Source organism: Schistocerca serialis, chromosome 4 (assembly GCF_023864345.2).
Source record: "Schistocerca serialis cubense isolate TAMUIC-IGC-003099 chromosome 4, iqSchSeri2.2, whole genome shotgun sequence".
NCBI classification, from domain to species: domain Eukaryota; kingdom Metazoa; phylum Arthropoda; class Insecta; order Orthoptera; family Acrididae; genus Schistocerca; species Schistocerca serialis.
Window position 1 is genome coordinate 318,775,538 of NC_064641.1, and position 22,444 is coordinate 318,797,981.

The window sequence follows — 22,444 nt, forward strand, 5'->3', positions numbered from 1 at the left end:
AATTTTATGGGGATTATTCTGGGAAGTGTGAATTCTATAAATGACTAGCATTATTAGGTTTTGTGGAAACAAAATTAGTGTCAAAAGAACACTTTCATTTTGTCCAGAGTTCCTCCAAGCTACAAATATTGAAAATAATACATACTAGGAAAAAGGTAGTACAAAAGATAAGAATAGAAAATAGATTACCCATGTGTCAAACACTTGAAGTTTATGATTGAAAAACAGAAAAAAGGAAATAAAGAAAAGAAAAGAGTCCCCACAATTCCTAAACATCAGTAAAGCTGACTAAACCACAAGTAAATGATCATGTCTTAACAAAAAAGTAAAATAAGAAAAGAGTAGAGAAACAGTAAGTGAAAGATTGCTCAAGAGAGGACAGAGAATTGTTATGGGAAGGAAAGATATGTATATAAACATATGTAAGAAATGTATACCATTAAGATATGAAAAGTTATTATGAGTGATATTATTTGCATAGTGATTATAAAAAATCATGTGTTCGATCTGAGGGGGGGGGGGGGGGGGATATGTTGGGATTCGAGAATTTCTGTGTAAATTCTAGAACCACTAGGCCTTCTACCGTCTTGAAAACACGATATTCTGGATATGAGTGTGGGATGGTAGAATCCTATCTACTGTGTATCACATGTTTGTGTGTGCTGTGCAGGTTTCAAATCAGTCATGGGAAGAAAGTAGACACAGTGGTTGAACGGCACTGACAAGTATCTGTTGGGCAATCCATAGATGTTTTAGTGAGTGTGTAAGGAAGAACCATGGAGTTTATATGCAGCTCTGTTCTTATTGTGTCATCAACTATTGTTATTTAAACAAAAACAGTTGAAAAAGTACTCTTGTAGATTCTTGACGTAACGTTGTTAGAGGCAAGACTCATTTTATGATTCCTGTTAAGAAAGGTCATGGTATCCAAGCCAACTTTCTTTTAACTGTAATTCAGTTTGTTTATAATGTCTGACTGTTACAGGAAGTTGCAGGAAGTTACATATTCACGTGAAAAGTGAATTTTGTATTGTGTATGGAGGTCAAATACATTGTTTGTTATTGAAAAGTAAAGATCGTATGTCTACTTATTTCAAAGTCGAAAGAGTCTAAAAATTTCTGTACCTAACATTTTTCAGCAGAGAAGAAGTCAAGAGGGTGTCCAGCAGCCAGCTGTTTAGTAAAGAAGAGTGGCTGCAAATTCCAAGTGAGTCACCTTGTAAAGAAGTGGAAGGTGGTTTGGGGGGAACAAGCAGATATAACCCAGATCCACACTCACACTTTAAGTTGATGGAACATTTGAATACATATGTTCATATGTTTTATAACCAAATATGCATTGAATAACACTGAAGAAATATATATATATATATATATATATATATATATATATATATATATATATATATATATATATATAAAAAGAAAGATGATGAAACTTACCAAACAAGAGCGCTGGCAGGTCGATAGACACACAAACAAACACAAACATACACACAAAATTCTAGCTTTCGCAACCAATGGTTGCCTCGTCAGGAAAGAGGGAAGGAGAAGGAAAGACAAAAGGATATGGGTTTTAAGGGAGAGGGTAAGGAGTCATTCCAATCCCGGGAGCGGAAAGACTTACCTTAGGGGGAAAAAAGGACAGGTATACACTCGCACACACACACATATCCATCCACACATACACAGACACAAGCAGACATTTGTAAAGGCATTTGCCTTTACAAATGTCTGCTTGTGTCTGTGTATGTGTGGATGGATATGTGTGTGTGTGCGAGTGTATACCTGTCCTTTTTTCCCCCTAAGGTAAGTCTTTCCGCTCCCGAGATTGGAATGACTCCTTACCCTCTCCCTTAAAACCCATATCCTTTTGTCTTTCCTTCTCCTTCCCTCTTTCCTGACGAGGCAACCATTGGTTGCGAAAGCTAGAATTTTGTGTGTATGTTTGTGTTTGTTTGTGTGTCTATCGACCTGCCAGCGCTTTTGTTTGGTAAGTTTCATCATCTTTCTTTTTAGATATATTTTTCCCACGTGGAATGTTTCCCTCTATTATATATATATATATATATATATATATATATATATATATATATATATATATATATATATATATATATTTCTTTTTTTTTTTTTTTTTTTTTTTTTCTAGTGACCCCCAAATGTGCTGCAGGGACCATTCTATTTCATATCTTGAACAAAAGAAGAATAATCAAGTAACAATACTTCTGACATCAGTGTGACACTTTCTTCACTCATTAGATAACAGGTAATATTGCAATTTTATGAATTTAGAACAATTGTAAAATTACTATGATCGCAATTTAACACTGGGAAGGAAACTCCAGCAACTGGCACAAAAGCTAAGGATAGTATAAATCATGAGGAAAACCATGGTATGAATATCTAGATAATTTTATGCAGCAATGAATAATTATAAAAATATAAAATGTGTCAGGTTTGATTGATACTGATAAGAAATAATACATTAAGCACAGATATATTTGGTTTTGCCATCCAGAAGCACAATAACACCTGTTCTATACCCTTAAAAATTAATTCAGGGTGATATCTGACATGTTTTAATATGTTACATGACAGGCTGTTTTGATGCTACTTTATAGTTAGAACTTCCTGGAAGATTAAGCCTTTATTCTGGTCCCAGAACATCGCTAATCTAAAGTAGTGCTTTCTTTTCCATCAGTTTTCTGCCTGATCTGACCTGGCCTGCCATGATTTCCTATTATATGCCACCCTCTTCAATTCAGAGCAGCACTTACACCCAACATCTTCAACTACTAAACTAAACTAAACTAAACTCCTCCCAAACAGGCCATGAAGGCCCAATGGTGACCGGCCGTCATCTCATCCACAGCCCATAGGCGTCACTGGGTGCGGATATGGAGGGGCATGCGATCAGCACACCACTCTCCCAGCCGTATGTCAATTTCTGAGACCAGAGCCACTACTTCTCAATCAAGTAGCTCCACAGTTTTCCTCACAAGGGCTGGGTGCACCCCACTTGCCAACAGCGCTTGGCACACTTGACGGTCACCCATCCAAGTGATCTTCAACTACCTGTTGATGAAAATAATCAACTGTTAAAAATATAAGGTAATTGGAAAGATAAAAATCTACTCACTGAGTGGCACCTGGAGAACTCACAAATAAATGTACTGCAATTTGCAAGCTTTTGGAGCCAGTGCCTCCTCCTTACGGCAGAAGGTTTGTAGGTGAAGGCACTGGGGTGAAGTAAAACAACTGGCGAGGTTTAGGAAATGAAGAAAGTTTGGAAAAGACATTCAGAACCCTGGGTCCTGAGAGACTTACTGGACAGAAAAAGAAGGAAAGACTGATTGCTGGGGACTGAACTGCACAGGATGAGATTTGAAAATCTGGGAGCTTAAAGGTGGAAGTTGGGGCAATATGCAAGACAGAGATCACTGACAAAACAGGACTTTCAGTTGGGATTATGAAATGCTCTAACTCTCTGTCAAGTTGGAGTTTTAAACAAATTACTTGATTAGCTGAACAAGCACTGACCAGACATTACTACTATTCAAAAGGTAAGCTGGTTAGATGGAGTGACAGAAAAGAAAGATCACAAGATTCTTCATAGTGTCAAAAGAAATATCACATTTGGAACAGATTTTACGGTAAATAAGAGAAATAATCTTATAATGAACTTCCAGGCAAAATTACACAGACTGTGTGGACTCAAAATCAGTGAGAAATTCTTAAACTATAATCTCATATGTCCTCACGCCCCAACTAAAGAGAAGAAGAATATTATGCATTTTATGATGAGCTGGATAAATTATGCAATGAATGTTCAACGGGAGAGAGTAAGATAATTTTTGGAGATATTATTCCTAAAATAGGAAAAGAAAATGAAAATGAGTCTTGCACAGGAAAAAATAGCTTACATGATAAATGATTATAAGATCAGATTTGCACACTTTGCTTATTCGACAAATACGGTAGTAGATAGTACAACTTTATGTACATAAAATGACATGGAAATCTCTAGGTAATACTTTTAACTAAATCAACCAACTTCTAAGAGATACAAGACATCTGACCAATCTAATGCATATTAGAAGCTATATAGATGGTAATACTGACTCTGCTACCATTAGAAGCTAATAGTCAATGTTCAGAGACCAAAATTGGATTTGGCTTGATATTATAATTTAAGAACAACAAAAACAAAATAATTCATGTGTGCAGGCATTTACATACTTTAGGGACTAGTTTGACAAGGATAGGACAAATAGTTGATTGTTGCCTCACAGCAGGAACCATCCAGGCACATGCCTGTAGTAATTAAGGGAACACATGAAAAACCTAAATCAGGATGGCTAGGTGAAGACTGGAGCCTCCATCCTCCAAAATATGAGGTCAGTCTGTTTGAAACAGTGCTACCTCATTCAGTATATGCATAGTGTAAAATACTGTTTTACAAAGAATTTTTGTACGTCCATCCTTGTGACTGGAGGTCTGGGGGACTTCAGCCATTCACTTTATGTAACGAAATGAAACACCTACAGCTGTCCTTATGATGTCATTAATTGTATGACTACCGATTTCAGTGTTTCAATACACCTTCTTCAGGGCTTAGCTGATTCCAAGAGGATCAACATCACCTGTATACACAATTTGTCAGTAGCCAACATCTATAACTGTTTTAAGCAGATTATTTGTGACTGCAATGTTGTCTCTCTATCCATCAACTATCAACTCCAGAGAGGTTTTTTAATACTGCCAAAGGCTAGTGCTACACTGTTCATTCATTTCTCAGTCCGAGTCACTGCACTCACTACACACCCTGTTTCATAACACAACTGTAAACATACTTTCAACTGATGTCAGTACCATAGCAATGATGCCTGGCTTCCACATTGTGTACTACAACTTCCCATTTGCTTGCACAAATGACTGAATCAGCACCCATCTGGTTGGTGCATAAGTTCAAAGTATTTTTTTGTAAGTTCCATAAACACAACAGATACACATAACAGAGACTTTAGTGATCAATAATATATTCTCCTTACCATTTACAACAGTCTGCCAACATAGGGGTAACTTTTCAATTTTATGACTGTAGAAATCACATGGTTTTGAGGTGAAGAACACATTGAGCCATGTTTGGAGTGCATTTTCATCCAGGAAGGAAGTTACTTGAACATTGTTTGACAGAGAGTGGAAAATGTAAAAATCCGAGGGCACAAGATCAGGTGAATAAAGTGGGTGTGGAATGACTTCCAAACCCAACTCCTGTACAGTGTTTTTTGTCAATCAAGCAGAATGCAGGCAGTCATTATTATGGAGTAGCATCCTTCACACAGTCTTCCTGGTCAAGGTTCTTGGAATGTGATGCAAGATTCCTTAGTTGTTGACTATAAATGTCAGTAGTGATAGTTACTCCTTGGAGGCTTGAAATTCATGGTATATCACACTGTCACTGTTCCACCAGATGCATAACGTTATCTTTCTTCTCACCAGTAATGATATAGGATAGAAGCAGTCAGTGTTGCTCACAAGCCAATTGATGACAAGTAAGCAGAGATGCACATTTGATGACCTGACTGATTTTCGTGATTTTCACTTTGAGCATTCAGTATCATACAACTCGATTTTTGAACCATTCCCAATGCATGCAAATGTTACACAATGATGGAATGATCACAGTACATCACATTTGCCAGCTTTGGAGACCACTTACATGGACCATTGTGGATTAATGTGTTTAAATGTTCTTCATCAAATCCAGAAGGTCTTCCTGGGTATGGAGAAACACTAATGTCGAAATGATCCTCCTCAAGACATAAAACCATTTTATTGCCATCCTCTGTGCAATATCATTATCCCCCTTACATTGCGCAAATGTTTCTGGCTGCCTCCACTACTATCACCCCTCTGTTGAACTCAAATAGAAGAATATGTAGGAAATGTTCCGATTTCTTCACTTGGCACCCCATTTTCTAGCATCCACAGCTCCACTCACTATCTCCAGATCACAAAATGACAATATGGAACTCAAATAGCAACATTTAATCACAAATAAACACTGACCGTACATAAATAAACACTTAGCAACTGGAATACCAACACCATAAAACAAAAACACTACAGACTTATGCACAATCCTAATGTACATTGCATTTCTTTGAGAGTAAGTTTTCCCAGAGAAGAAAAAAAAAGAGGAAAAATCATTCTGTGAAAGTATTAAGTGAAATAATATATCTTTTATTTTCATTATTATTACTGTTTGAAAGTATTATGTCTTTTATCAAACCCTTGCTCTGTGTTATCAAGTAGTCTTTCAGTGCATAGAATGTATCACTTAACAAGTATTTTAACTGCTTTCTTAAATAAGTTTTAGTAATCTCTTTCATCACCTTGGGTAATTTATTGTAAGGTTTTACTCATTGGCAGAAAATGCTGTTTTGAGTTTTATGTTCATTCTTTCAGTGTGGCTCTCATTCCATGGTCATGGACAGAGCTGTTTACGTAATAATCATCAAACTTATTTTTGATGTGCTCAGTTGACTGGAAAATGTACTCATGTGGTGTTGTTAAATACCCTGTTTTGAACAGATCTTTGACTACTACTTTTGGTACTATTATTAAAGAGTTTTCCTATAGATTGAAAAATGTGTTAATATTTTGTGCATTTGCTTCCCAGAAAAGAATTTTATAGCTACGAAATGAGTGTACATATGTCTGGATATTCACACACTACACCCAGTCGACAGTAGAATGCATCCACCCTTATGAATGAAGTACACTTTTATTACATGTAACTCAGAACAGAATAACAGGGAGCACATACAAGCAAACAATGAGGCCACCAACAAAGATAGAGCCAATGACAATATTTTGAAGATGGTCACCTATTGACCTATTGACTGTGTGGCTGCCACAGAGCCCCCCCCCCCCCTCCCCCCCCAGGCAGTGCATAACACAGCGGAGAACAAGAACAAGATGCAAAGACACATCGCTGTTATGGTAGGAGATAGCAATCAGTCGGAAGTCAGAGCAACGACATGACCAGTCATGCCGCAACTTGCCCTGATGGGAGACAAGGTTGGACCTTTCTCATGGAGAGTGATGGCTCGGTGGTGATGGAGGAGATGATATAGTCTTGTAGCCAGTATGGGGGTGTAAGGTGGGTGACCCACATGGGACAAGGGAATCAGCTGAAGCTGAGCTGGAGAGGGTTGCTCGTTGAGAGGAACAGAGGCGGGAAGGCAGCTATTAATGTTTACGGATACAGAGATGTCACCATCAGCACCAGTGGGAAGCTGGTAGAGGAGGAGTAGGGTGCCATGGAAAATGGTTGGGTCATCAAGGGAGTGCAAGGGTGCATAAATCACAGAGTGTATGGCATCAAGCAGCTGGAGGGAGGGATCCTCAACACAATACAGTGAAATATCGGCACTGAATGTGACATCATTGGAAGGGGCGGGGGGCACCAATACAATAGAAGGCCCAGAGGAGAAGGCACTTTCCTTGCACCGCTTAAAGTAGAGGGTGGACATAGAGGATGGAGTTGTAGAAATCTTGACACTTGGAGGTGTTGGAGGTGAGGGTAACAGAGCACTTTGAGGAAACACATCACTTGCAGCACTCGACTCTGAAGAAGCATTAGGGTAGTTGCTAGTGGAAGGCTGCAGACCTGGGCACTCAGAGGAGGAGTCAGCAGTGGTGGGAAGCTCATCTAGGGCAGAGGCTGAGAGAGGCTCCTTGTTAAGTGTTCATGCCAGTTTAACCCTGTTGAGTGAAAGAGTTTGGCATTTGCTGTGCAGGTAAATGTCCATAGTATTGTCAGTCTAGCCAAGTACTCAGTGTGGTACTGAGTATCGGGGTCTGCAAGGACTTGCAAATGGAGTTGTCATGGAGCATAACAAACTCACATTGGCTGAGGTCTTTATGTAAGAATATGATAGATGTGGATTGGGGGGGGGGGGTTGGAAGGGGGGGGGGGGCAGAATGCAAAGCCTGAGTGATATCAGAGCAGATGTGCTTGATGAGAGTAGGGAGCTCGGATGGAGCAAGAGGAGCAGAGTTCTCCCTCTAATCAGATGTGATGGAGGAGGGACAGCCAAATATGGAGAGCCAAGTAAGGAACAGCTTCCATCTGCTGGCATGATTAATCATGGAGACAATGTACTTAAATCCATCAGAGGGGGACAGAGGAATGACAAGGTCAAGACAGATGTCATGAAACCTGCCTTATTGTATTTCTAAATGCCCTTGAGAAGGCTGACTTTACTGCACTGGCAGGGTAAACATGCATTAGCCCAAGTGCAACAGTCACTTTGAATTCCAGGCTAGACAAAATGCTCAGTTACTAGGTGAATGGTAGCCATGATACTGAGATGCATCAGATCATGTAAGGCTGGGAAAAAAACCTTAAGTTTAAGAGATGCAGGAACAGCAGAAGAGGTGTGTCTGTAGATGTGTCACACAAAACTGGTAAAGTAGAAACAGGGAGATGAAGTCGTTCAACAATCAAAGAGGAAGAGGTATCATGCAATAGCTCTTCAACGTCAAGGTCGAGCACTTGCAAGTGAGCAAGTTCATTTAAGTCAAGTGATGAGGAAATACAGTGCACACACAACAGATAGTCAGCCACAATGTTGTCTTTGCCACTAATTTAGGGATGCTGACTGTATAATGGCAGATAAGGCCCTTGTGCCTGAAATGGCAGAGGAGGAGGTCAGTCACAGGGTTATGGTAGCATCTCGAGTGGCTGGTGGTTGGTAAAAACTGTGACACCTTGCTCTTTATGTCCTCACAGAACTAATGGACACCCTCGTAGATCACTAACAGTTCTCTATCAACAGCTGACCATATGCACTGTGAGGAAGAAAGTTTTTTGGAAAAGAAACAGAGCAGCTATGAGGTGTCACCAACAATATGTTGCAAAACAGTGCTAATCGAAGGTTCACTCAGGTCCGTAATGATGGATGTGAGAGTACCCGTGATTAGTTTGCAAGAGTGATGGCATTAGTAAGAGCTATCTTGAGATCACTGGATGCATGTGTCTTGCTCTTGGACCACCCACCATAGCATATGTCAGGGGAGCCTGAAGAGAGGCAGTGTGAGGGATATGAAGCCAGGGAAAGTTCACCATGCTAAGAAATTGTCTAAGATAACAATAAGTTTTGAGTAGAGCCAGTTCATTAATGAAAGCCACGTGGTCTGACATCAGATGGACTTCATTGGGGGTAATGGTATACCCAAGGAAGGTAAAGCTACGGCATTGAAGCTGTGACTTGAAGTGGTTGATCTCTAAATCGTTTTCCAACAGAAATTTGAACACCTTCAATAAGTGTTATGCATGCTCCTCAGCAAAGGTAGAGTAGATCAGGACATCATCTAAGTAAGCATAGCAAAATGATAAGTAACATCTGACATTAATGGGTCTTCTACTAGGAAGAGATAGCTCTGGATATTTCACAGGACAAGCTGAGCAAATAGTTGAAACTTTATTATCACCATGTTCTAAAACCTCCACAATCTGTTAGCAATAAGTGAGGCAAACTTTAAAAAAATCAGGTAAATGGAACTGAGTTCTCAACCAATCATTGATAACCAGAAATGATTGTAGACTGATATAACTGATCACCACATTCAGTGATTACTTCTGAATAGTTGCAACAAATCTTTTTATCGGCTAACAGAGGCATCACATTTACTCTGACAGACATGGTTTAGGCCCCAGAAGACATTAGGCTTTTCTTTCAAATTACTATTATTATTATTATTATTATTATTATTACTATTATTATTACACTTAAGTTCAAAAAAAAAAAGAAAACCTTGAATGACTGGAGAAAGGACGTTCATATTCACAGGACATGTACTTTAATATGTGCTGCAGAAATGATTAGTATTTCAATCACCTTGGTTCACAACATGTCCTGTTGCCTAGTAGCCACAGGGTTCTCCATAGGTCCTGATAACTTGTTCCATGCATGATGGCATCAGTGCATATAAGGCACAAATGGCATCCTGTGGCGTAGCCAACCATGATGCATTCGCCTGGTTCTGAAGTTCATCTGCAGTGTTCGGCATTGGGTTACAGCTTTGCACCCATTGTTTCACCATATTCCACACATTTTTGATTGGTGACAAGTCTGGTGATCTTGTGGGCCAGGGCAAAAGGCTGACATCCTGTGACACCAAGAAGGCACAAGTTCATGCAGCAACATATGCTTGCGCATTCGCTTGCTGAAAAATGGTGTCTGGAGTGTTGTGCAGAAAGGGTATGGCTATGGGTCACAGCATATCATTCAAATAGGTCACACTAGTCATAGTGTCCTGAACATGCACCAACTCTGATTTTTGGTTGCACCCAGCAGCACTCCACACTGTAAGGCCTTAAGTTGGCACTGTATGTCTTGTGCAAATGCAGTCGCTGAGATACTACTCTCCCTGTCTGTGGCGAACCAAAATGTGGCCATCATTTATAAACAAACAGAACCTAGACTCATCTGAAAACACTACCTGGTGCTATTCCTGTCCCCAGTGATATCATTCCACACACCACTGCCTTCTAGAATGTTTCTGCACATTCATCAAAGGTAGGCAGAGAAATAGACGACACACACATAACCCTTGGCACAATAAATGGTGACTAACTGTCACTCTTGACAGTGTATGATGTGTTCCACTGTTCCACTGTTGCACCAGAGCTGAGGAGGATGCATCTCTGTCTTACAATGCCATTCGGAGGAGGTGCTGAATTTCTAAGGGGGTAGTCTGGGTGGTGTGAACTGACCCAGCTCATTGTGTTCTACTGCCTTCCATGAACCATTCTTCACACACCCACTGCATTGCCAAAACACTTCATCACATTCTCTCATGCCAATAATGCACCCTCTTTCAGACTCACTGTTTTGACAGTACAATTCGCATATATGTCTGCGAGGTAAGGATACCTCACAAACATATACGTGAAGTCACACTGATCCATTATCCTCATTTTATAATGGCAACAATAGCTACAGGCACATTTTACCAGCAGGCAGTGCTGCGCCCCAGTATCAATGATGACCTTGAACCCATGGGCTGACATGGTTCAAATGCTAATCATTCCCTTTGAACATGTGCGCCCTATCACTACTTGTTCAAGGTGTTCTGTTTTTTCTATGAGTGTATTATCATTATTGCATACATTAGTACATTAAGCCTGCAGTACAACTTACCGCTGTCTGCTTTTGGAGTAATTCAGCAAGCTGATACAGTTTCCCAATACATGTTTGTAGCAGTTGTGCAGTTTTGTCCATATCACTATCTGGTGAGATACGCTCTGGTAAAGTATGAGCATGTACTGGCCTTGAAATCCATTGTTGAAAGAATCTCTGTAATTCATGGGAAACAACTGCAATTTTTATTTTTTAAAACAAAAATAGATTCCTTTAAAAAACCACAAGTGAAGCAGCAACTTATTTCCTTTAAAAGGTGATAAGTGGTATGAAAAACATTAACTGTGTAATGTTAAAATATTATTAGCTAAATAATGGAATATTTATTTTATAGGTACTACTCATGCATTAATAATATTTTATATAACTAACAGAAAACAGTTTGTTGAATATGAATATGAAAACAATAGTATAATATAGCATGGTACATTTTTCCATGCCATCCTTGTGTCTTAAATAAGTTAATTACTAGCTGAAAAATGCTACATTCAAGCACAAAAAAGGTGAATATGCTCTTAAAGAGACTCTGACAGGGAAGTGGGGAACCAGCTGTGTCAAATCCACATTCTGCCTTCCACACCAAAATTTTGCCATTGAAACATATTCACACTCTTTTAACACAGAACATTCTAACTCCTTTTACCCAATCACTCTTTGTTGTGGAACATTCATATTCAGCATTTCCCTCTCACTGCCATGTCTATATATGTCCGTCTCCCATTGTCCGCTTTTTCTACCACTGGCACTTTCTTTTGTCTGTCTCTCCCACTGTCACTGTCTTCATCCCTTTTTCTCAATCTTCCTTACCACTGCCTCCTGATTTGCTACTTTCACTGCCTCTCGGACCCACTGTCATTGTCTTTGTCTCAATCTTTTTCTCTCCCACTGCCAATGTATCTTTCTTTATTGCTTACAATCTGGTGTCTTTTTCTTTAACCACCATTATCTCTTCTCCAAACATGTCCTTGGGGAGGATTTCCTCAGTGTTTTGACCCTTACACTAAGAAAATTTAACACCTGGGTAAAGGGTGGTGGGGGAAAATTGACAATCAATATCTCCTCTCTCTTTAGCTCCCACTGCTATTGTCTTCATCCATCTCACTTTCTCTTTCATTGCCACTTTCTCTATCCTGACATCACTGTCTCCTCTCACTTTCCCTCCTAGTGACACTGTCTCCTGTCTCTTCCATCATCACTGCCTCTTTGCTACTCTCTTTCAGTACAAAAAAGTGAAAATATGTTCGCACGCCAAAATTTTCAATGAGGAAAGTGGAATAAGAATTGAGAAACACCTGTTTCCATAATTTTCTGTCACAGTCTCTTAAATGTCAGTCTTTTTTGTCTCCAACAGGAGCATTTTTCAGCTGATTTCCTTCTTTTCTCCGTTGCAGCAGGGTGGGTTATTTTTGTTTTAAAAGTTTACTTACATCCTTTGACACATTTACATACTTTGAGACATACAAACAAATACATACATGTAATAAAAGGTTGATGTAAAATCGTCTACCATCCAAATCAAGTTCACTTTACGTGAAATGCACAAAATTTTTAGGCTACACCTACAGCACGGCAAAAAATACAAAATTTGCACATACAAAGAATTTCATATGACAAAATAATTATTTGTAAGGTACTTATATTGCCAGGTGGCATCACCAATTAATTTCCATCTCAAGAGAACCTGCATAGGTGTGACGTGCCGTTATACAGAGAAAGTGTGTCATAAAGATTTATTGGTGAAAAGAAGATGACTAAAACATAGTTTGGTCACCTAAGAACCCTTGTGATGATTTCAGATTCCTTATAACACGTTCACTACATCAGTCAAAACTACATTTACATCTCAGATATTATGTTCATAAGTATGGTAATTCTGAACCTCCGAATCTCAATAACAGATAGTGATATTGATAAAAGTTTCATTTCAAGGTTCCCTGAGAACATTATATTAAAATGATATGGTAAAAATTTCAATGATTTGTCATAAACAGAAATTATAAAAGTGACCATCCCCACAACTGGTACCCAAAAATCATGGTTTTTTGGGTGTATCTTGGTAATGGATACAGATTTTTAAAAGTAGGAAAATGGAATTTCTAGATAAATTAAGTGTGTTTGGCTAAAATTTGAGTCATTTTCTATGGTTAGTTATTTATTTCTGCCCATAGTGCAGAAATAGCTGAAAACCAATTTTTTCTGTTTTTCTACATAAATACAGTAATTTTGTTCCTTTGGATCTTGGTAATGGATGAAGATACCAAAAGAAATTGAAATTACCTGACAATATCATCTTAAAAACGTCTCATAAAGATTCTAATGATTGTCCATGAGTGGAAATTATAGAAGTGGCAATCCCCACAATTGTTACTTTTTGTACCTAAAAACCTTGGTTGATCAGGATTTTCCCACAAACCACGTATGAACAAATGGTGCTTTTATAAGCTGCCTAAGGCCAACCTGTACCACACTAGTGTACTGCTCAATTAGGCTGGACTGGAGGATGTGTGCAATGTTAGATTTTGTCCCTGTGTAGTAGGATAGCTACAGTATGTATGTCTTTCTGATAGATGTACAAATGATCATTATGCTAAGGGCTATCCAAAACACTTGACCCATTATCTTGTGACCAATAGACCCTGAGATATGCCAACAACCTGAAAAACTGAATTTTCGCATGTGGATTTTTGGAACATATTCATACTGTGCATTTTTGTGCATGGACTGATATAAAAGACTGTCCTATTAGTTCTAAGATAATTTTGCATGCAAATGATATACCTACTGATTCAAATTGTAAAGCCAATGATGCAATAGATATCAACAATCAGTCTTGCAAACAAAATAAGGCAGTCTTTCAATTAAACCATTCTTAGTGGTTTTTGTCGTGGTCTTCAGTTAAGAGACTGGATTGCTGCAGCTCTCCATGCTACCCTATCCTGTGCAAGCTTCATCTCGAAGTACCTACTGCAACCAACATCCTTCTGAATCTGCTAAGTGTATTCATCTCTTGTTCTCCCTCTATGATTTTTACCCTCCATGCTGCCCTCCAATACTGAACTGGTAATCCCTTGATACCTCAGAACGTGTCCTACAAACTGATCCCTTCTTCTAGTCAAGTTGTGCCACAAATTCCTCTTCACTCCAATTCTATTCAGTACCACCTCATTAGTTACATGATCTATCCATCTAATCTTCAGCATTCTTCTGTATCAACACATTTTGAAAGCCTCTACTCTTCATGTCTAAACTATTTATTGTCAATGTTTCGCTTCCATACATGGCTACACTCCACACAGATTCTTTCAAAAAAGACTTCCTGACACTTAGATCTATACTCAATGTTAACAAACTTCTCTTCTTCAGAAATGCTTTGAGTGTCTCATTTCCTAATCTAATTCCATCAGTATCACCTCATTTACATTCCACTATCCTCATTTTGCTTTTGTTGATGTTCATCTTACATCCTCCTTTCAAGACAATGTCAATTCCATTCATCTGCTCTACCAGGTCCTTTGCTGTCTCTGACAGAATTACAAAATCATTGGCAAAACCTCGAAGTTTTAATTTCTTCTCTGTGAATTTTAATTCCTACTCCAAATTTTTCTTTTGTTTACTGCTTGCTTAACCCTTTGCACTCTGTAAGGCAGGCACAGGGTGGTTCCACGTGCTCTTATTTAAATCACCGCCACCTGGGTGGCAGTGCACCACAGAGATTTGCACGGATCTCTCTGTGGAAACAAAATGTATGCTTTCATTCATATATTTACGTAAGCTTTTACAGTACAAAACTTTCCATTCTGTGGTATTTTTTAAAACACTCTTCAGTGTGGAGAGCTGGGTTTCGTGAGCATGTTTTGCAGTAATACACAGTTTCACGCCTGCCACCTTTCTTTTTTCTGTCTGAGCACACTGCACAATCCTTATGATTGTTCCCAAGAAGCTTGTTGATAATGTGCAACTTTCCATTCAAGCATTCCTCATCATCAGAAGTTGAATGACGTCCTCGTTTCTGTCCTTGAGTTCTTTCTTTGTCAACTAATCCTCTTATAACACTTTTACGGAATTCTTTGTGAGACGGTATTGTCAAGTCGTTTTTCTCACAGTGGTTCTTGTATAGTAAATAGCTGTTTACAAGTCCTACCTCCAACAGCCAGAAGTATAGTTTTCGCCACCACTTGAGACTTTTCATCAGAAAACCGCAACTGGAAATAAAATGGTCAGATCAATCAACTCCACCCATCTTTGAAGTATAATCAATAATCACATTTGGTTTCTTTATTTCTTCCCTTTCCTTTCTGTTTCTCCTTTCTATAAGTGACACTGAGTTATTGGATTTTGTAGAAAGCATGAGAACTGTTCGTTTATCTTGCCATGCCAGAACAATCATTTTGTTGTTGCGGAGGCATTTTATTTTGTGCTTCCTTAGATGCAGAGCTCCTTTCTTGATTGCAGCTGGAAGGTTTTTGCGACTGGCCTGAATCGTTCCTGTGAGATGTATGTTCTGCTTCAACAGCTCATCAGCTAATGCAACACTTGTATAAAAATGGTCAGTTTACAAATGATACCCTGACTGCCCTGTAGCATTTCTGATATTAGCTAGCAGCTGAAGAACTATTCTCTCAGAAAAATTCAAGTGTGGACAAATTAATGACTCAGTTGTTACAACGCCAAAATAGGGTATCAAACTGCAGATACAACCATTTGATGAATGCGAAATTACATAAACTGTGAGTCCCCATTTTTTGGTTTTTGAGGATTGTACATTTTGAATAATACATGACCCTTGAACGATACTGTAGGTTTATCAGCAGCTAAATACTGATATGGTCAATAAATTCCGAGAAACGTGCCAGACAAGTAATTCAGTATATTTGTCACTTTACTCAGACGTGACTGAACCTGCCTGTTGACATGTGTAACACTTGTCGGATTAGAAACATGAAGTGCCCAGAAAATTTGCATAAATTGTCGGTGGCTAAAACAGTCTGGAAAGAAGTTGGATGATTGTAACCATTCCCTTGAAAAAAAGTCCTGCAGGTTCTTACACTTTTGTAATACCATATTCAGTAGCTCACCACGGAAGCATTTCATTTCTTCCATGGTAACATTTCTCCAGTCCCACCATGCAGAATGTTGTGGAAGTGGTGTCACTTTACATATTTTTGATGTAGCATACCTGTTCATTTCATCTGCTATTTGTTGAAATAGGTTATCTGCAAAAATTAATTGAAAGAATCCGACAGGCAATGATGGAACAGAACTACTTTCTGTTATAAAACCACACTTTGATTCACCAAAAGGAAAATCTGTGAAGTCAGTGTCAGTGTCACTTCACATTCGCCACGAATCCTCTGCTGAATCACTAAAAACATGCACATTGCCACTGTTTTCTTCGCCATTGTCACTTGAATTGTTTTGAAATGAATCACTATCATAATCAAAATCATTTTCACTCTTGTTTTCACTTAGAGATTGCTCTAAAAGATCTAAAATCTCTTCCTCAGAAAGGACTGTACGTGAAGAACTAGCCATTTCGAGCACATGGACTTGAATGGAATAATTGCAATCTTTGACTTAACACAGCTGCTACTGTTCGACACTGAGTTAACACTAGTTCTCCTAGATGGCAGCACACTGCAGCAATAATGCCTAGTAGACTCAAAATACATCTGAGAGCTTCGAAAAGTCGTGTCGAATGAGGCTCGACATCGGAGCGGAAAACAAATTTCACGATGTCGAGTGGCACTCGACATTGGAGTGGAAAGGGTTAATATATAGACTGAACAACATTGGGGATATGCTACAACCCTGTCTCACTCCCTTCCCAACCTCTGCTTCCCTTTCATGCCCCTTGACTCCTATAATTGCCACCTGGTTTATGTACAAACTGTAAATAGCCTTTTGTTCCCTGTATTTGACCCATGCCACCTTCAGAATTTTAAAGAGAATATTCCAGTCAACAACATCAAAAACTTCCTCTACAAATGCTAAAAACATAAGTTTGCCTTTCCTTAATCTATCTTCTAAGATATGTCATAGGGTCAGTATTGCCTCACATGTTCCAACATTTCTACAGAATCCAAACTGATCCTCCCCAAGATCGGCTTCTACCAGTTTTTCCATTCATCTGCAAAGAATTTGTGTTAGTATTTTGCAGCCATGACTTATTAAATTGATAGTTTGATAATGTTCACACCTGTCAACACCTGCTTTCTTTGGGACTGTAATTATTATATTCTTCTTGAAGTCTGAGGGTAATTCACCATCTCATACATCTTACTCACCAGATGGAAGAGTTTTGTCAGGGCTAGCTCTCCCAAGGCTACGTATCAGTAGTTTTAATGGAATGTTGTCTACTCCCGGGGCCTTGTTTCGACTCAGGTCTTTCAGTGCTTTGTCAAACTCATCACGAGATATCATATCTCCCATTTCATCTTCATCTATGTCCTCTTCCATTTCCATAGTATCACCCTCCAGTATGTCATCCTTGTATAGACTCTCAATATACTCCTTCCACCTTTCTGTTTTCTCTTCTTTGCTTCAAACTGGGTTTCCATCTAAGTTCTTGATATTCATACAAGTGGTACTCTTTTCTTCAAATGTCTCTTTAACTTTCCTGTAGGCAGTATCTATCTTAACCCTAGGATATATGCCTCTACATTCTTACATTTGTCCTCTAGCCATCTCTGCTTAGCCATTTTGAAATTCTTGTCGATCTCATTTTTGAGATGTTTGTATTCCTTTTTGCCTGCTTTATTTACTGCATTTTTATATTTTCTGTTTTCATCAATGAAATTCAATATCTCTTCTGTTACCTAAGGATTTCTACTAGCCCTTGTCTTTTTACCTGCTTGATCTTCTGCTCCCTCCACTATTTCATCTCTCAAAGCTATCCATTTTTCTTCTACTGTATTTCTTTCCCCCATTCTTGTCACTCATTTACTAATGCTCTCTCTGACACTCACTACAAGCTCTGATTCTTTCAGATTATCCAGGTCCCATCTCCTTAAATTCCTGCATTTTTGCAGTTTCTTCAGTTTTAATCTACAGTTCATAACCATTAAATTGTGGTCAGAGCCCATATCTGCCCACGAGAATGTCTTACAATTTAAAACCTGGTTCCTAAATCTCTGTCTTACGATTATATAAACTACCTGAAACTTTCCAGTGTCTCCAGGCCTCTTCTGCACATACAACCTTCTTTTATGATTCTTAAACCGAGTGTTACCTATGATTAAGTTATGCTCTGAGCAAAATACTACCATGTGGCTTCCTCTTTCATTCCTTACCCCCATTCCATATTCACCTACTACTTACCCTCCTCTTCCTTTTCCTACTATTGAATTCCAATCCCCCATGACTATTAAATTTTTGTTTCCTCTATCTGAATGATTTCTTTTATCTCATCATACATTTCTTCAATCTCTTCATCATCTGTGGAGCTAGTTGGCATATACATGTACTACTGTAGTAGGTGTCGGCTTCATGTCTATCTTGGCTACAATAATGCTTTCACTATGGTGTTCATAGTAATTTACCATGCTCCTATTTTTTATTCATTATTAAACCTACTACTGCAATACCCCTATTTGATTTTGTATTTATAACCCTGTATTCACCTAACCAAAAGTCTTCTTCCTCCTGCCACTGAACTTCACTAATTCCCACTATATGTAACTAACCTATCCATTTCCCTTTTTAAATTTTCTAAGCTACCTGCCCAACTAATGGATCTCACATTCCACGCTCTGATCCACAGAACACCAGTTTTGTTTCCCCTGATAACGATATCCTCCTGAGTAGTCCCCATCTGGAAATCCAAATGGTGGACTATTTTATCTCTGGAATATTTTCCCAAGAAGACGCCATCATCATTTAACTACACAGTAAAGCTGTATGCCCTCAGGAAAAATTATGGCTGTAGTTTCCTCTTGCTTTCAGTACCAGCACAGCAATGCTGATTTCGCTAATGTTACAAGGTTGGATCAGTCATTCATCCAGACTGTTGCCCCTGCAACTACTGAACAGGCTGCAGCATCTCTTCAGGAACTACGTGTTTGTCTGGCCTCTCAACAGATACCCCTCTGTTGTGATTGCACCTACAGTATGGCTATCTGTATCACTGAGGAGTGCAAGCCTCCCCACCAATGGCAAGGTCCATGGTTCATGGGGGATAACATCATCAAAATATCAATAACAGAATTTAATATGTAAATGATAAAATGTGGCTGACATAGAAGTTTTAACTCAATTGTAAAACTATTTTCAACTAAAAAATTGCTTTGAACCCCAGAGTTCCTTACTGGTAGAGGAATTGAGTATATAATTTCTGGGGCTAACAATCCAAGACAGATTTAATTAGAAGCTTTATGTAGATCTTGTTAAGAAAACCATCTAACAGAATAAATGCAATAGTTGTAAGAGCAAACAGTTTGGGAACACTGTTCGTACTGGTCTCAAGTGTCCAGATAAATGTAGTAATTTATGAAACATGGTATTTTGGCAATGTACCTTGCTATCATCTTCAGGTGATACTTGCAGAATGATTATTTGTGCTAAGACATGCCTCTTTTATACTCCATCACTGCCCAACCACATGCTGCATTGCATGTAGTGTTTGGGGTACACAATCACTAAATGCTGGGCACAAACTCTAGTACTTCAGTGCTTCTGCTGCTCATGGTGTGCACAGAAGTCATTCTTGATTGATGTTATGAGTTTTTCTGGATGAGCACAAGGTCCCACACTATGCTGAGAGTGAATCCATTGTCTCCATTGATCAGGCAGCCAAACACATGTATTCAAAAACTTCAGAAAACAGTTCCAAAGCGAGCTGTTAAAATATGAGTTGCTGACAGCCTGATAAACAGAGACAGTGGTTTCACTCTCAGCAAATTGGGGGGACTACCACTCAGCCAAACTGAAGTCACTGCATCAACCGATACCAACTTCCATGTCTCACAAGGGTGGCAGAAGCACTCAGGAACCAGAGTTTTTGCCTGGTATTCAGTGATCATATCACCTGACAGCTCCACCTGACAAGGTGTGTGGCCAGACAGTGTGAGAAGGGGGAAACAGCAATAAGAGTATAATGCAGGCACAAAGTATCAGAGATGTTCGTTCTACAGTTATCATTCAAATATGATGACCAGGAACACTGTCAAAATATCATGTTCTGTAAAATGACTGCACCTGGTTGAATGCCCGAAAACAACACAGACAGGTGTTTTGGTAGGAATGCTTAAAGTCACACATTTTAGAAACAGTTACAAAGAAGATTATGAATAAGGCTTTACTTTTTCTTAAACATAAACATGTATTAAGGAACTAAAATATGAGGTATGATAAACCAGGTTGTATGAAAGAGTTGTGCATGTATCTGCAGATATAACGCTAAGGACCCTTTCCAACTTTTGGTCTCAAAACATTGCAGCGAAATGTAAACTCTAATCTTTATCAACACAATACAGGAACCAAAGATAAATATCATATTAACTGTCATAGGACAGCACTGTAAGGGGAAGAGTCTACTGCATTCAGGCATTAGAGCAGAAATTTCAATAATCATTGGTGTTAATTATAATCTTCTCAGTTAAAAGCAAAGCTATATCTGTAGCAACAGCTCATTAATAACTCTTAATGATTATTATGGTTACATGCACAAACAACTGTAATGGTGTGACTCTTCAAGCTTTCCCGGCAGATATGTTATAAATAGTCCTCCAGCAGCAAACCCATGAAGACTATTTACAACTGTAATGGTCAGTCAAATAACCATGGTAATGAATATTAAGTAAAATACTTATTAATACACCTTAATATGAGAATAATAGAAACTGAATAGGCATAGAATAAACTAAGAATTTATTATATAAACTGGTAAACAGGTTAATGTGTTTTCAGAAACTGACTTTATAATTAGGCTCAAAGGTGTCCCATTTTCTGCCAATGTGTGTATATAAAAGCATTTGATGTAGAATATATCATAACTAATTACTCCTATTATTATTTCATTCAAATAATCTATAGAATAATTGTGTTTCTTCTTTCATTCAGTTCAATATTTTCTTTTTCTGAGTGAGCTACCTTTTTTTCCCTATGACCAGATACTTACACCATCCTCTTTGAGCACACTATTCATTACTATTTCCATTTATGCCCTTCTATCAGCCAGTCAATTTGGATCTTCCTGCTTTCCATGTATTTCAGGATTTTCTTAGATTTTCTATTTAATGTAGTTTTCTTGACATGCCCCTGGATGCTCAGCCTCCCTTCTTAAAGGATTCTGTGAGCTATCTTGTGATCTCAAACAGTTTCTTATCTGGTCATAATTTATATTCTTGTCCATTATTTTTAGGTCCTACAATGTGTCTCAGAATTTTTCCTTCCTTTATTTGCAAAAGCAGACATTTTCTGTGTAATGATATTGTGGTGGCACAACTGATCAAATTTTAAAAACAATCACTGAAGAACTGAAGTGTGGACTATCTTTGCTTTTTTTGTTTTCCTCTCTCTGTCTTCCCATTTTCTAATGTCTGGTATCCAATTCATCTTTATTTTGTCTCATGTTTCATGTATCAACCAGTGACTTGTAATAAAGTGTGTCATCTCAATATTAACAAATACTTATAACACATATTGTGGATCAATGTGTGTCACCTCTGGTGTGAAGTGCTTTGTCTTTGGACCCAATGATCTTTGACTTTACTTTTGTCCTTGTCTCTCTGTGTGCTATATTCGTACAGCCATATTGTATTCGCCTTGTCCAGTATTTAAATAAATGTTCATTCGACTACAAAAGTGTGTTATTACCGATCTATGACTCGTAATATCCAAAAATGATTTCCACAAGTGATGAGCCTGTAAAAAGCCATGGATCATGAGAAGCATGTTAAGTGTGAAGGAAGCTACAATGTTGTAATCAGAACAATTATTGTGCAATTCTGAGGAGGTGACTACTACCCCTGTTTCCCAAGTGTTTCCAGTGATGGTCATGTGCCAAAAAATTCATGTAATATGCAGCCCGCAGATAATTTATCATAATGCTGCCTTGCATCTTTTGTACCATGAAGCACAACAGTTGTTCCACTATATATGACACAGAGCCAGAACTGTAGTTTAAATTCTGACACTTTCATTTGCTGCCTAAGGTGTGCAGGCATACACACTTCAAAGACCATGTGCTTTGCCATGTTTGAAAATCAAGAGAGCTCCACATTCAACAA

General features: G+C 38.5%; 1 pseudogene; it reads right to left on the bottom strand.

Annotated features, from left to right (window-relative positions):
* Window positions 1-3,051: 3,051 nt before the first annotated feature.
* LOC126474426 (uncharacterized) overlaps window positions 3,052-22,444 on the bottom strand; it is an 88,719-nt pseudogene continuing 69,326 nt past the window's right edge.